Source organism: Sphaerodactylus townsendi, unplaced genomic scaffold (genome assembly GCF_021028975.2).
Source record: "Sphaerodactylus townsendi isolate TG3544 unplaced genomic scaffold, MPM_Stown_v2.3 scaffold_27, whole genome shotgun sequence".
NCBI classification, from domain to species: domain Eukaryota; kingdom Metazoa; phylum Chordata; class Lepidosauria; order Squamata; family Sphaerodactylidae; genus Sphaerodactylus; species Sphaerodactylus townsendi.
The window spans coordinates 200,001-214,965 of NW_025950440.1; positions in this window are offsets into that span (position 1 = coordinate 200,001).

Below are 14,965 nucleotides of genomic sequence, written 5' to 3' on the forward strand. Positions count from 1 at the left end.
AGAATCGCGCTTTAGTTCTTCGCATGAAAACCAGTGGGGTTTAACAGCACTTAGCAGGTTTACCTACACTGCTTCCCCAAAACTAGGTCTTAGGTTTAATGCTAATAATCGAGCCCAGTGGCCCAGGCCAGCCTAGATGTGTGTGTGTGGGGGGGAGAGTGACTCTGTTTGCGCGTGCCCACAGAGAGGGCTCTGAGTGCCACCTCTGGCACCCGTGCCATAGGTTCACCACCACTGTTCTATGAGGAAGCCAAAACTTCCACTTTTATCTCACTGTCTTCTCTGAGCTTTTGAAACGAAGCAAGGCCCTACAAAATCTGGTTCTCCTAAGTACCGCTGGGATGAACACATACCAGCAGCAATGGCTTCTGTTGAATTGCTTCCAACCCTTTGCTCTGTATCCAATTGTAGTGGCTGCAGATGCAATCCACGAGTTGGTAGCTCGTGATTATATTGCTTATGACCTTCACAGATGTCTTGAGTAAAAAAAAAGACGTGCCGAACGCTTATGTCTGAAGCCGAAGATTCTTACTGAATCTCAGAGAGGAAAAAAAAACACACTAGGTTTCTTTTCCTTCGGGGGCAGAAAGTTTTGTCTTGTTTTCTGTTCTTTCAAAAATTCCATCTGAGGGGTCACGGGTTGTGCAGCTTCCAGATTTAGCACCGCATGTGAGAAGATTAGAGGCATAGCTTTAAAATCAGGCCCTTTCTCCATCGTATGCCCCCAGGAAAAAAAACATATTCATTTCTCCTTGACTACACGGCATGTATATGCCTCACTGTTTTTGCGCGAATCAGTTTGTTGACTGCGAGAGCCACCACCGACTGCCTTCGCCTGGGATAAGCTTCTGTTAACGCACCGTGGAGCTGGGGCCTCCCGAGGGCCAGAAGGAGCAGAAATATGGAATTACTGGGTAATGCCTCGGCTGAAGGGATTAATGTGCCTGGTGGCACACAGCTCTATTCAGAAATCCTGCCTGCTCAGAAACATCCTTTTGACTCCTTGAGTTGTCAGAAAGCTTCTTCTTTTTTTGCCTACTTCCTGTGACTATTATTTTCGAAGCAACTCAGAATGCATGTGCGTTACGTTGAATCTAAACCCAAGCTGGACAGCTACAGGATCGCAGTCCAACAGTTCAGTCCGGAGGAGAATTACTCCAGTCTAATGCCACTGAAATCAACGGGCTTGGACTGGAGACGGATGAGGAGGAGAAGCAAGTTAGACTTAAGAATAGGCGAGAGGTGACACAAAATGACGGAAGGGTCTCTAACCTTTCAGCCCTACCCAGCTAGCCATTTGGCCACGCGCTGCTGGGGCTTTTTCTCAGTACCTTTGCATGCTACATTGTTACTTCCAACAGGCGCATGATGTGGCTAGTGCTGATTTGTGGTGCACACTGTATACAATGATGCTGTATCTATAGTTGAAGGGAAGGGAAGCTAATAACGTCCTGTGATAACCTGATGAATATCATGCCTACGTCCATGAGAGCCATGCTCTGCCCCCAGCCCTGCCGAGAACCAGAATGGTGTAGTGTTGAAGAGTGGCAGACTATAATCTAGAGAACCAGGTCCAATTCCCCACTCCTCCACATGAAGCCTATCGAATGACCTTGGTATTGTCACAGTTCTCTCAGAACTCTCTCAGCCCTGTGTCTGTTGTGGGGGGGAGGGTCACTTTGAGGAGCAGCTGTGGCGTAGGAGGTTAAGAGCTCGTGTATCTAATCTGGAGGAACCGGGTTTGATTCTCCGCTCTGCCGCCTGAGCTGTGGAGGCTTATCTGGGGAATTCAGATTAGCCTGTACACTCCCACACACGCCAGCTGGGTGACCTTGGGCTAGTCACAGCTTCTCGGAGCTCTCTCAGCCCCACCTACCTCACAGGGTGTTTGTTGTGAGGGGGGAAGGGCAAGGAGATTGTCAGCCCCTTTGAGTCTCCTGTAGGAGAGAAAGGGGGGATATAAATCCAAACTCTTCTTCTTCTTCTTACGGTTGAGAAAAGGAGGGTACAAAAACCAATACTGCTTCTGCAGCCTAAGAGTCCCGTGTATGTGTTAGGTCTCGAACCTTAAGCCAATAAACGGACTCTGTATAATTGATCAGAAGAGTTTATTGAGATGCGTCAGAGCACCAAAGTTTGGCAAAGCCAGTTCTGGGGAAACCTGGTTTTTGCCACCCCCTTTATTCTTGGCAAGTCCCCCCTCCCGAATGCCCTAGAATTTGTGAAAAACAGTCCCCGGAGCCTGGGCACCCCAAGGTCGGCAGCAGATAGTCAGAGAAAGCCACCTGGCTTCCTGCCCCACAAGATAATGGCCACGACTCCCCTTCTCATGGGATCAAGGTGTCAGGGGAAGCTTAGTTATCTACAAGACACATGAAGCCATAAAGATCAAAGAAAGAATGTCCCAGATGGCAGTGGTAACATCTAGCAGACTGGTTACATATATGGTTTAGTAGCATTTGATTTGTAGCATTAAGCAGTTACAATGAGGTAGGAAATGCATCTCAATCACCTAGACACAATCCCCCTGACAGTATGGAAGAAGAAAATTAGCAGCCTAAGAGAACACATAATAGACATGTTTGTTGTTGTATTTGCTTTTGAGTGATTAATACGAAGTCTGGGATTTCTGTTTTCCCGATATTGTCAAACACCAGTGCCGAATTCATGTTAGCAAGCAGCGCATTTCCTCTCTGAATTGTATTAAGTGCAGTATCATAATCTCTCTAGAGCTCGGAGTACTAGGAGGCGCCTGGAAAAACCACAGTCTGTTATACAACAACAACAACAACAGAGAAAGATCTGTAGATTATGGAAAAAATATTTTAATCCTATAATGAGGGAGAAAATGCAGTTTTTTAACCCTGACCTAGGTGGGCCAAGCTAGGCTGATCTCATCAGATCTCAAAAGCTACCGTGTTTCCCCGAAAATAAGACAGTGTCTTATATTAATTTTTGCTCCCAAAAATGCACTATGTCTTATTTTCAGGGGATGTCTTATTTTTCTGTGTTCTGTTCGTCGGGCATGCTTCCAAACAAAACCTTTGCTACGTCTTACTTTCGGGGGATGCCTTATATTTCGCACTTCAGCAAAACCTCTACTACGTCTTATTTTCAGGGGATGTCTTATATTTGGGGAAACAGGGTAAGAGGGGTCAATCTCAGCTGGTACTCAGATGGGAGTTGACCAAGGAAATCCAGTGTTGCTCTACAGACGCAGGCAATAGCAAATTACCTCTGTTAGTCTCTTGACTTGAAAACCCTGCAGGGTTGCCATAAATTGGCCTCCATATGACACACGCATACGGTTTCTGACCCATTCACTAATAACCCCTCAGCAACGATCTTTCGTAAAGAATGGGTTCTTTCTGTAAACGTTTATTTTTCGCGAACAGATTGGATGTTTGTGGTCCTCCAGATCAACGCATTTTAATTCGAGAAGCAGGGGAGATCTTACGCTTGTTATGTGCCATCAAACCGCTTCTAAGTTTTTTTTTTATTTTATTCAATTTATATCTTGCCCTCCCCCGGCAGATGCCAGGCGCTTCGACGAATTAATGACCTCCAAGACATCCTATTGTTAACAGCCTTGTTCAGGTCTTGCAAACTGAGAACTTTGGCTTCCTTTAAGAACATAAGAACATAAGAACAAGCCAGCTGGATCAGACCAGAGTCCATCTAGTCCAGCTCTCTGCTACTCACAGTGGCCCACCAGGTGCCTTTGGGAGCTCACATGCAGGATGTGAAAGCAGTGGCCTTCTGCGGCTGCTGCTGCTCCCGATCACCTGGTCTGCTAAGGCATTTGCAATCTGAGATCAAGGAGGATCAAGATTTGTAGCCATAGATCGACTTCTCCTCCATAAATCTGTCCAAGCCCTTTTTAAAGCTATCCAGGTTAGTGGCCATCACCACCTCCTGTGGCAGCATATTCCAAAACACCAAATCTACATGTTCTAGCAAGTGAAGAAGCTACGCTTCCTTTTATTAGTCCTAATTCTTCCCCCCCAGCATTTTCAATGGATGCCCCCCCTGGTTCTAGTATTGTGAGAAAGAGAAAAATTTGTCTCTGTCCATTTTCTACCCCATGCATAATTTTATAGACTTCCCAATCATATCCCCCCCCCCCTCAGGACGATCTTCCTCTCTCAAACTAGGAGTCCCAAAATGCTGCAGCCTTCTCCTCATAAGCAAGGAAGGTAGCTCCAGTCCCTCAATCATCCTCGTTGCCCTTCTCTGCACTTTTTCTATCTCCTCAATATCCTTTTTGAGATGTGGCGACCAGAACTGAACACAGTACTCCAAGTGCGGTCGCACCACTGCTTTATATAAGGGCATGACAATCTTTTCAGTTTTATTCTCAATTCCTTTCCTAATGATCCCCAGCATAGAGTTTGCAATGAAGTCTCATGTTGGGTCTTCCTCTATTCCTGATGCCTTCAGCTTTCCATAGCGTTATTGCACTGTGTACGCCGAAGTCGTTTCTGAAAAAGCAGCTCAGCTTATTTAAGCGGAGGTTCTGTCGGCTGCTGGCAGGCGCTGTTGGAAATCGGCTCTTCCCTCAGGAGGGGTGAAGGTAGCTAGGTGACAGTGACCTTCTTCTGTAGCAAGCCAGTGATGAAGATTTCCTGTGGCGTTCCTCTGCAGTGCCCCTGACTGCTCCACAGATGATCTGTGTTTCTTCCCCTAGCAAAATAAAGCAAGGACATTTCCACATTCCCACACCCACAAAGTAAACAACAGAAGTAACTCAGGACAGGCACTTAATGTGTGTTTTCTGGATGCTCTAGTTTCCGTGGCTTCTCCGAATGTCTTTCTCATGTTATCAGAGGTACAGAAACGCCGTCACCAATGGACAAAGAGTTATTTTCCCCTGTGACTGTTCATCTGACTGAAGGTTAGCGAAAGGATACCATGAGAAATGGCCATACTGTGATATTACTTCTTTTGTAAGATCTTGTGATTGCAATAAAGTGTTTCAGCTAGTCAATTATCCCTCCTAGTTTCTGAGCTTCGAAATCCAACTACTTTAAATCGGCCTTGTCGCTTCCTCAAACTTTTGTGTTTTTATTTATCACAAGCCCTCTTTCATTAGTATGTTCCTAGTAACCAGTTTTGAAAAGAAGTTGGGGGGGAGGGGGGGACATCTGTGAATATTCTACTGTCTTCCCATGTATTTTCCTGGGAACTCTTGCTTTTTTCTATCCATTGCCTCACAAGTCAGTTCAAAACATTTATATACCATTTAAGAACCACTGTTGAGAGTGAACTGAAGACCAGATCTGAAGAAGAAGAAGAAGAAGAAGAAGAAGAAGAAGAAGAGGAGGAGGAGGAGGAGGAGGAGGAGGAGGAGGAGGAGTTTGGATTTATATCCCCCCTTTCTCTCCTGCAGGAGACTCAAAGAGGCTGACAATCTCCTTGCCCTTCCCCACTCACAACAAACACCCTGTGAGGTAGGTGGGGCTGAGAGAGCTCTGAGAAGCTGTGACTAGCCCAAGGTCACCCAGCTGGGGTGTGCGGGAGTGCACAGGCTAATCTGAATTCCCCAGATAAGCCTCCACAGCTCAGGTAGCAGAGCGGAGAATCAAACCCGGTTCCTCCATATTGGATACACGAGCTCTTAACCTCCTACGCCCAATCCAGACCCCTGGGGCGGCCCGAGACGGTCCCACTGCAGTACCACCCCACTGCCTTCGGAGGGCTTTTTGATGGTGTGGGCAGGCAAAACAGAAAATTTTTTCCTGCCACTGAAAAGCCGTCCATTGTGCTCAGTGGGCTTACGGCACCTCCCAGTCACACCTCTGGAATGCCCCCAGCCACGTTGGCGCCACATCCTGTGCCAACAGGGTTCGGAAGTGGTGGCCACTTCTGGAGTCAGGCGGCACAGAGCCACTCAGCTCCTGGGTGCCCTCCGCTGGTACATTTGCCCCTTGCGCCGGCGGGTAGAGGTAAGTCTGCTCTTACTCATTTACCCTCTACCCCTACAAAGCAGAAGTTCTTGTATTTAACCATATTATACACAGACTAGTCCTGTATAAATGACCCATATGAAGAACAGCAGTGGTGGGATCCAAAAATTTTAGTAACAGGTTCCCATGGTGGTGGGATTCAAACTGTGGCGTAGCGCCAATGGGGCTGGGCGGGGCATTCCTGGGCGGGGCTGTGGCAAGGACGCAGCCGCTGCGCCGGTCCTTGGGCGTGAAACAAATGCACGCAGGCGCAGGCTGCCACGCACGCCGGTGCACCTCCTGCTAGACTGCTTCAAGTTCTGCGCGCTACTGCTGAGAGGAGGGGCCTCACTAAGGCAAAAATCACGTGGCAAAATCACCAATTAGTAACCCCCTCTCGGCACACACTAATAATTAGTAACCTACTCTTGGGAACCTGTGAGAACCTGCTGGATCCCACCTCTGAAGAACAGGTATATTAGCATTCCCTGACCTACATGGGATTACTAGGTTATGAACATGGGATTACTAGGTTATGACCTACATGGGATTACTAGGTTATGAACAGGGCATGCACAGGCTCCATCCATGGGATTTGGGAGGGTCCTACTTTTGAAATGTTCCTGATCACAGGGCAAGAACATATACTTCCTCTCTACTAATTGATTGTACATATATTCAGTTCACAGTGGCTTGCACGTAATTCCCAACTTAGCCTATCTGCTTAACTTCTGCAATAGAACTGTATCGTGGGCGAGCATGAAAGTATTTTGGCTGTCAGTAGAATCAGCCGCATTGGAATCAAATATAATCTAGTGCAGGGGTCTGCAACCTGCGGCTCTCCAGATGTTCATGGACTACAAATACAATCAGCCCCTGCCATTATTTTGTTTCTTTTCAGAACAGCAGTCTTTATTTTGTTTCTTTTCAGAACAGCCGTGAAGTTTAACGAGGCCAGTTAGTTAATTATCTAGAATCTGGCTAGCTGTTATATTTATATTTAGATTACATTGCCAGCCCGTTCTAACTTGTGTTTATATATATTACTCCAATGGGAGACTGTAAACAATTTTTCCAAAACATTTTGTCACTGTTTGTAAAATTGTAAAATTATGTTGGTTACTTACAAGTAAATTGCTACTCCAGTGGGAGAACTAATTTTTTGAAATCATTATTGTAGCCTGTTGGTACAAGTTTTCTTCATTTTCACCTTGGTGTGTACCTTCCCCTTTTGCATAGCATGGAGCAATTGGCCGTGCTGGCAGGGGCTGATGGGATTTGTAGTTCATGAACATCCGGAGAGCCGCAGGTTGCAGACCCCTGTCTAGTGGAACTACAATATATAACTGTGTGCTTATTAGTTAGTGCAATAAGCCACGGACTGATCAGTCCTAGCCACACCCTACTAAGTCAGTTGAAACCCACAAGCTTAGAAGGGTGCAACTCCCTTCGGGGTGGTGCTGTAAAATGTAAATGTGTAACCAGAGAGCTCCCACTGGCATTCTGACAGCCCCCCCCCCCCCCCCCGCCCATGATTTCATGACTTTCGTGGAGCATTCACTTCAGTAATAGATTTGGTAAAAGAGAATGAAATAATGATCTTTGATTCCCGGTACCCTTTTCCTTCTTCATTAGGACACATGAAAAAAAAAAAAACTAGCTCAAATTAGATTGCGCTTCAAATAGAGGCAACCAGCCTGTCAGTTAATAACCAGGTGGCATGCTATTTTCTAGTGTCTAACAGACACACATGTTAAAAAGATCTCTTCACATGAGGGGGAAGGGAATTTCCTCCCATGATTTTAAAGAACGTATTCTCTTTTGACTCAAGCAGGTAAAGCACGTGCTTTCCCCTGTAAATTTCTACTCCAGCCTTTTTTTTTAGTTCTTTATCAGTATATTTAATTTTTAGCATGGCCAGATCTGTGGATACTTTAATCTAGAGACTGCAGCTTTGAACAGACGAGACATTTTCCTAGCAACACACACACACACACACACACACACACACACACACACACACACACACACACACACACACACACACACACACACACACACACACACACACCCCTGGGGGGTTAACCCATCCAAATAACAGAAGCAGCCCCTGTAGCTTTAAGAAACAAATGCAGTCAGTGACCATTGCTAGGCAACCACAACCGTATTGCCAGCCTTCAAGCATTGGTTTCTGTCAGCAAAAGGGAAGGGAAGGGCAGGCCCCTTTTGGGGGCTGTTTTGGGCTTTGATGAAGAATTCATTGGGACCAGGCCCACCACCAACCACTAGCATGCCACCAACGACATGCACCTGTTGCACGACTCACCCAAGCCTGGCTGCTTGCTGCTATTCAGCAGCAATTCGTGAAAAAGTAAGCGTAGTGGTTAGAGCTTTAGACTAACATTGGGGACGCTCAGATTTGAATCCCGCTCTGCCAAGGAAACTCATTGGGTAACCTTGGGCCTGTTACACACCCTCAGCATAACTTACCTCGCAGGGCTGTTGTGAGGATGAAACAGAGAAAGGAGAATGAGGTAAGCTGCATTGGGACCCCACCGAGGAGAAAAGTGGGCTACAAATTTAGTAAATCATAGACACAGCTGAAGATGAGGGGCAGATAAATGGGAGGTTGGGTGGGAAGGAGAGAAGGAAGCAACACAAGTGTGGAGGCTATGGAGGTTTCATGGACGGTAAAGGGGAAGTAGAAACGGAGGGGGAAATGAGATGTCCTTTCTTGTTCCCCGCTTGCCATGTTCTAATGGCTGAGACTAATGTTGGGATTTGGGGTAGAAGGAACTGTGAAGTGGTTGTTGTGGGTTTTCCAGGCTGTGTGGCCGTGGTCTGCTAAATCTTGTTTCTAAACAGGAACAAGATCTACCACACTACGGCCACACAGCCCGGAAAACCCACAACAGCCAGCTGAATCTGGCCGTGAAAGCCTTCGACAGAACTGGGAAGTGTCGTTTCAGACCAGTCTTCATGGAGGTTCTGGGCCACAATCAAACCATAGCAGATGAGACGGGTCAGACAGCATCGGGGAGGCAACTGAAAACTCTGCCCCTTCCCGTGTTGTTTTCCTAATTAAATCATCTTTTTGTTTTGTAGGTGTCTTGTGTGTATATATATTGTAATTGTAACCAGTGGTGGGATCCAAAAATTTTAGTAACAGGTTCCCATGGTGGTGGGATTCAAACTGTGGCGTAGCGCCAATGGGGATGGGCGGAGCACGCCGGGGGCGTGGCCGGGCATTCTGGGGGCGGGGCATTCCTGGGCAGGGCTGTGGCAAGGGTGCAGCCACTGCGCTGGTCCTTGGGCAGGAAACGAATGCACGCAGGCGCAGGCTGCCACGCACGCCGGTGCACCTCCTGCTAGACTGCTTCAAGTTCTGCTCGCTACTGCTGAGAGGAGGGGCGTAACTAAGGCAAAAATCACATGGCAAAATCACCAATTAGTAACCCCCTCTCGGCACACACAAATAATTAGTAACCATCTCTCGGGAACATGCTGGATCCCACCTCTGATTGTAACCCACCCTGAGTTTGTTGTAAAGGGTGGGGAATAAGTCTAAATAATAAATAAATAATATAACATTGTACAAGCACCATGAAGATACCTGTAAATTTTTTTTCCTACAAGAAAATAGCACCTTGGGACAGACGCACTTTACACTAGGAACAGCACCGGGCTCTCGCCTGGATGGCCCAGGCTAGGCCAAATTCATCAGGTCTTGGAAGCTAACCAGGGTCAGACCTGGTTAGTACTTGACTGGAGGACAATCGAGGAAATCCAGAGAAGAAGTGAAGAGGCAGGCAACGGCCAGTCGCCTCGAAACTTCTCTCGTCTTGGAAACCCAACAAGGTCATAGTGAGTTGGTGGCAACTTGATGGCACTTTTACCGTACATTCTAGCTTGGTGGGAATAAAGCGTTTGTATCTGTCGATAGCGATCGGCAAACCACCCCATTAAACAAAGTCTGCCTAGTAAACACCATGATGTGACATCTCCTCATGCCTCAATAATGACTCGGCGCTTGCCCAGAGTCTATATTTACCTTCTCCTTATGTAGACCACCTACATAAGGAGCAGCGGCAGCATAATGGTTAAGAGCAGGTGCGCTCTAATCTGGATGAACTGGGTTTGATTCCCTGCTCCGCCACTTGAGCTGTGGAGGCTTATCTGGGGAACTAGATTAGCCTGTGCACTCCAACACGTGCCAGCTGGGTGACCTTGGGCTAGTCACAGTTCTTCGGAGCTCTCTCAGCCCCACCCACCTCACAGGGTGTTTGTTGTGAGGGGGGAAGGGCAAGGAGATTGTAAGCCCCTTTGAGTCTCCTACAGGAGAGAAAGGGGGAATATAAATCCAAACTCTTCTTCTCTTAGGCCATCTTCCAGTTTCATTGCTTGGAAAAAGAAAATTCAAGCTGAATTATGTACTGTGGATCACACTGTCGATTGGTACCAGTCGATTGGTCAAATGCACTTCAGTGTGATCTTTTCCTCTGAAAGGACGAAGAGCAAAATGTTGAAATGTTTTCTCTCAGCATTAGGAAAATCCTAATTGACGTGCACTTTTTTCCTATTTTGGAACGCTGGTAAGTTCCATGACAGCAGCAAGCCTTTGCCACGGGGGATTTAAAGCTGAATGTCAGTTTGCATTATTTGAGTTGCGACACCTTGAAAGCCCCTGTGGCGGAGCAGGCCTGCTCTGATCTGCTGGCCCCGTTCCACCGTGCCCTCCAAGGTCTTCCCAACACCAGGAGGGGCTTTGCTCTCTCTCTCTCTCTCTCTCTCTCTCAGAGTCCAACATCTGACCTTTGTAGGAATTGCCCACTAGGAGGGCGAGGACTCCCAGCTTCCCTTCCAAGTTCTGGGGCCTCACCTCCGCGCACAAGGGCAGACTTGTGCACTGCTGGGGGAGTCTCCACTTGCTGACTGACTGTCCCTTCCCTTCCTCCCGGCACTCTTTTAAAAATAGCACGTCCAAGATAGCGGAGGGCTACGTGATGCAGAGAACCACTGCCAATGTCAAAAGCTATACAATATTTATTAAAAAGAAAACGTGCACAATCGCATTCTCAGCTCGGCACCAGCTCGAGAAAGGGATTCAAAAGAAAAGGGTGAGAGCCTGTTTCTCTGTCTCTCCCTTTCATACAGGCCCTGTGTGTGTAAAATACTGTCAAGTCACAGCTGACTTCTAGGGAGTTTCAAGGCAAGAGACCAAGCAAAGGGAGTTTGCCATTGCCTTGGGAGAAAGCAGGGCTTCGTGAGAGGCAAAATCTCCCACACCTCCATTTTATTCTAAGCGGTGGTGGGATCCAAAATTTTTAGTAACAGGTGGGATTCAAACTGTGGCGTAGCGCCAATGGGCTGGGCGGGGCATGACGGGGGCGTGGCTGGGCATTCCGGGGGCGGGGAATTGCTGGGCGGGGCTGTGGCAAGGACACATTGCAGCTCGCATGCGATCGCCAGTCCTTGGGCGGGAAACGAATGCACGCAGGCGCAGGCTGCCACGCACGCTGGTGCACCTCCTGCTAGACTGCTTCAAGTTCTGCGCTCCACTGCTGAGAGGAGGGGCGTAACTAAGGCAAAAATCACGTGGCAAAATCACCAATGAGTCGCCCCCTCTCGGCACACGCAAATAATTAGTAGCCTGCTCTCGGGAACCTGTGAGAACCTGCTGGATCCCTCCTCTGATTCTAGGGCAAGAAATGGTTCCCTAATTCTTCTAATCTTCTTTTCTCTTGATCTTCACTGCTGGCGAGCAAAGGCGTAAGGGAGGGGGAAATGGTGCCTGGGGCAAAATGGCATGCCCCCCCCCCGCCCCGATGGGGCCTCGTCCCCCACTTACTTTAGTTCAGTTGGCTGCAAAGAGCAGCCAGCTGAAAAAGCAGCCTGGCTGGGCCACTGGCTGAACTAAGTGGGTGGTGGGTGGAAGTGGGGTGGGAGGTGAGGCCCCAGCCCCACGGCCTTCCAACCCTTTCTGCCCCCACTACCTTAGTTCCGCTAACTGCAAAGAGCAGCTGGCTGGAAAAGCAGCCTCTCCCGGGCCTGGTGAGGTGGGGTGAGGGATGAGGGGGTGATTTTCCGCCCCCCACATGACCGCAATGGTGTGGGTCCATGATGCGGCATCCTCTCCCCCCCTCCATGGCAACTACGCGACTGCTGGTGTGTGTGTGTGTCCTGCCATGTATCTCTTTAAAAAAAATGTATATCTGAATCAGCTTAAGGAACAGAGGTGGTCTAAGTCCCCTTCGCTCACTCAATCCGCTTTACCTCAGATAACCATGCTAGAGACGGTTTCTTTTCTTCTTTTTTTTAAGTTCAACAAATAAAACAGTAGAGTTTTATTAAACACCTTGGGGAATAGACAGGAGGGTATATTGGTAATAAGGAATAGCAGTTTTATATACAGATACGAAGATGTTCTTGAAGTACAGCTCAGATGCTGTTTTGCTATTTGATATGTTTTCAGTTTGTCACAGAGTTCATCAGACTTTGAAATAAGGTAGATTTTCTAGATGTTACACACTATCATCTTAGGTTTAGAACCTGTAAACTGAAACTGAAATGCTGTAAAATGGTGCCTGTAAACTATGAGAAAAAGATATATAGTGGCCATAGAGAAACTTACATGGAAATTGAGAGGACACACTGAGAAGTTTTATAAAACATGGAATCTATTTGTAAATTAATGAAATGAGTTTTACAATCATGAAAATGTGTATAGGATGTCTTGAAGTTTATATTCTGGTTTGTTGGATTTTGTTTAACTGTAATAATTAAATTTATGAACGAACTATTAAATTGAGAAAGTTTTTACAATGTAATTGAGTATTATGTTGCTATTTGTGAATTATTTGTTAAGTCTGATATTTTTACTGTTATTTGATGTTTTGAAATTAACAAATGAAGTTATATTTTTTAAAAAACTATAAGGAAAAGAGTATCCACTAAACTCCCTTTTCTTTCAAACATCCCCAAACTGTAGGCTCACTTCGCAGCATCTGAAGCAATTTTTCCTAACAAATAGGGATGGGTAGTCCTCTCCCTCATGCAGCATAAACTTCCCCTCCTGACTTGAGAATGGTCCCTCTCTGATAACAAACTCTCACTTAGGCTGTTTCTGCACGGCCGCGGTAGGGATTGGGTCGGCGTACATGATGCCGACCGAACCCCTCTGGGACTGTTCGCATGCAGTCCCAGAACCTGCCGGGACAACGGCGCCGCGCTGTGCTGTCGTCCAGTCGACCTACCTGCTCTGTGGCCCTCTGGCACGTCGCCAAGGCCAGGGGACACGCACCCCTGCCCTGCGCGACTGCTCCGGCGTCGCAGGGCAGAGGGGGCATGTCCCCAGGCCTCGGCGACGGGCTGGAGGGCCGCAGAGCAGGTAGGTTGACTGGACATGGGGGGAGGGAAGGCGCCTTTGAACCGCTGCCGTGCGAACGGCAGCTTGAAGCCGCTGTTTTCCGTAAACCTCGCTCAAGGAGCGAGGTAGGAAAATGGCGGCTTCGAAGCAGCTGCGCCCCCTGTGCGAACGGTTCCCTGGGGACGGCGTTTTTGCCGTCCCCAGGCCGCCATATTAGGCCCGTGCAGAAAGGGCCTTAGTTTCCTCAGTTCTTCCCACTCTGACCAGAAGATGAACTAGCTCTCTTGTTAAAACCTGAGCTTGAAATTCTTCCCTCCCTAATAAATAATTCTCCTCTATGGCTAGAGTATGGTCCTTTCCCCCCAATATTCTCTCCCTTCCAACACCACAGGTCTGTTCACATGCACTACGCGTATCGTATACTATATCACTCTGGATCTCAGAGTTCAACTTTCTACATTTTTGTCAGAAGCGCTAACTGCCATTCTAATTCCACCCACTCCCAGCCTGTCACTCACATATTCAGGCTCTGAGAGGGATTAGCACTTTGCAGTCATGCTGCTTAGATCCATTACACTTTCCTCTGCAGAGTCTTCCTTGGAGACCTTCCTTCCAACTACTGATCTAGCTTAGCTTCTGAGGTCTGACGAAATTGAGTTAAACTGTACCATTCCACATCCCATATACATGTTCCCCTCTTTTACTGTCAAGTCACAACTGACTTGTAGAGCAGGAGCAGAAGCGGCGTAGTGGTTAAGAGCAGTGGTTAAGAGCAGGTGTGCTCTAATCTGGAGGAACCGGGTTTGATTCCCCGCTCTGCCGCCTGAGCTGTGGACACTTATCTGGGGAATTCAGATTAGCCTGTACACTCCAACACACACCAGCTGGGTGACGTTCGGCTAGTCACAGCTTCTCAGAGCTCTCTCAGCCCCACCTACCTCACAGGGTGTTTATTGTGAGTGGGGAAGGGAAAGGAGTTTGTAAGTCTCCTATAGGAGAGAAAGGGGGAATATAAATCCAACTCTCCTCCTCCTCCTCCTCCTCCTCCTCCTCCTCCTCCTCCTCCTCCTCCTTCTTCTTCTGACCCTGTATGGCTTTCAAGGCAAGAGACTTTCAGAAGTGATTTACCACTGCCTGCCTCTGCTTCATGACCCTGGTATTCCTTGGAGGTCTCTCATCCAACTACTACCAAGGAACAGGGCTGAGGGAGACCAATCCAAGGTCACCCAGCAAGCTTCCATGGTACAAATGGGTATTTGAACCTAGGTTTCCCAGGTCCAAGTCCAACCCCTTAACCATTACACTCAGCATGCCCTAGCAGATGTTAAATATGAGACAGGCTTAGCTTAGCTTAGCTAGTTACCAGATGTTCTGCAAGGTTTCTGTTACCTTGAAGTCCCTTTGAGGCGTGCAGGCCAGCACACGGCAATGGCCATTTCCCATATTCTCTTCTTACAGAAAAGTTCTATTTGCCTCGATGGAATCACAACCAAAAAAAGAGACCCTTCCCCTTTCTCCCGGGAATTTTATCAGCCCTCCTTCTCCTGCCTCTGACCAGGTCAGGCCAGGTCATAGTAGTGTGTAGGGATTTTTCATGAAGCCTTTCGAGCACTTTATTCCTCCCAATCTCTCTTTCTTGGTAGGTAATCACCTC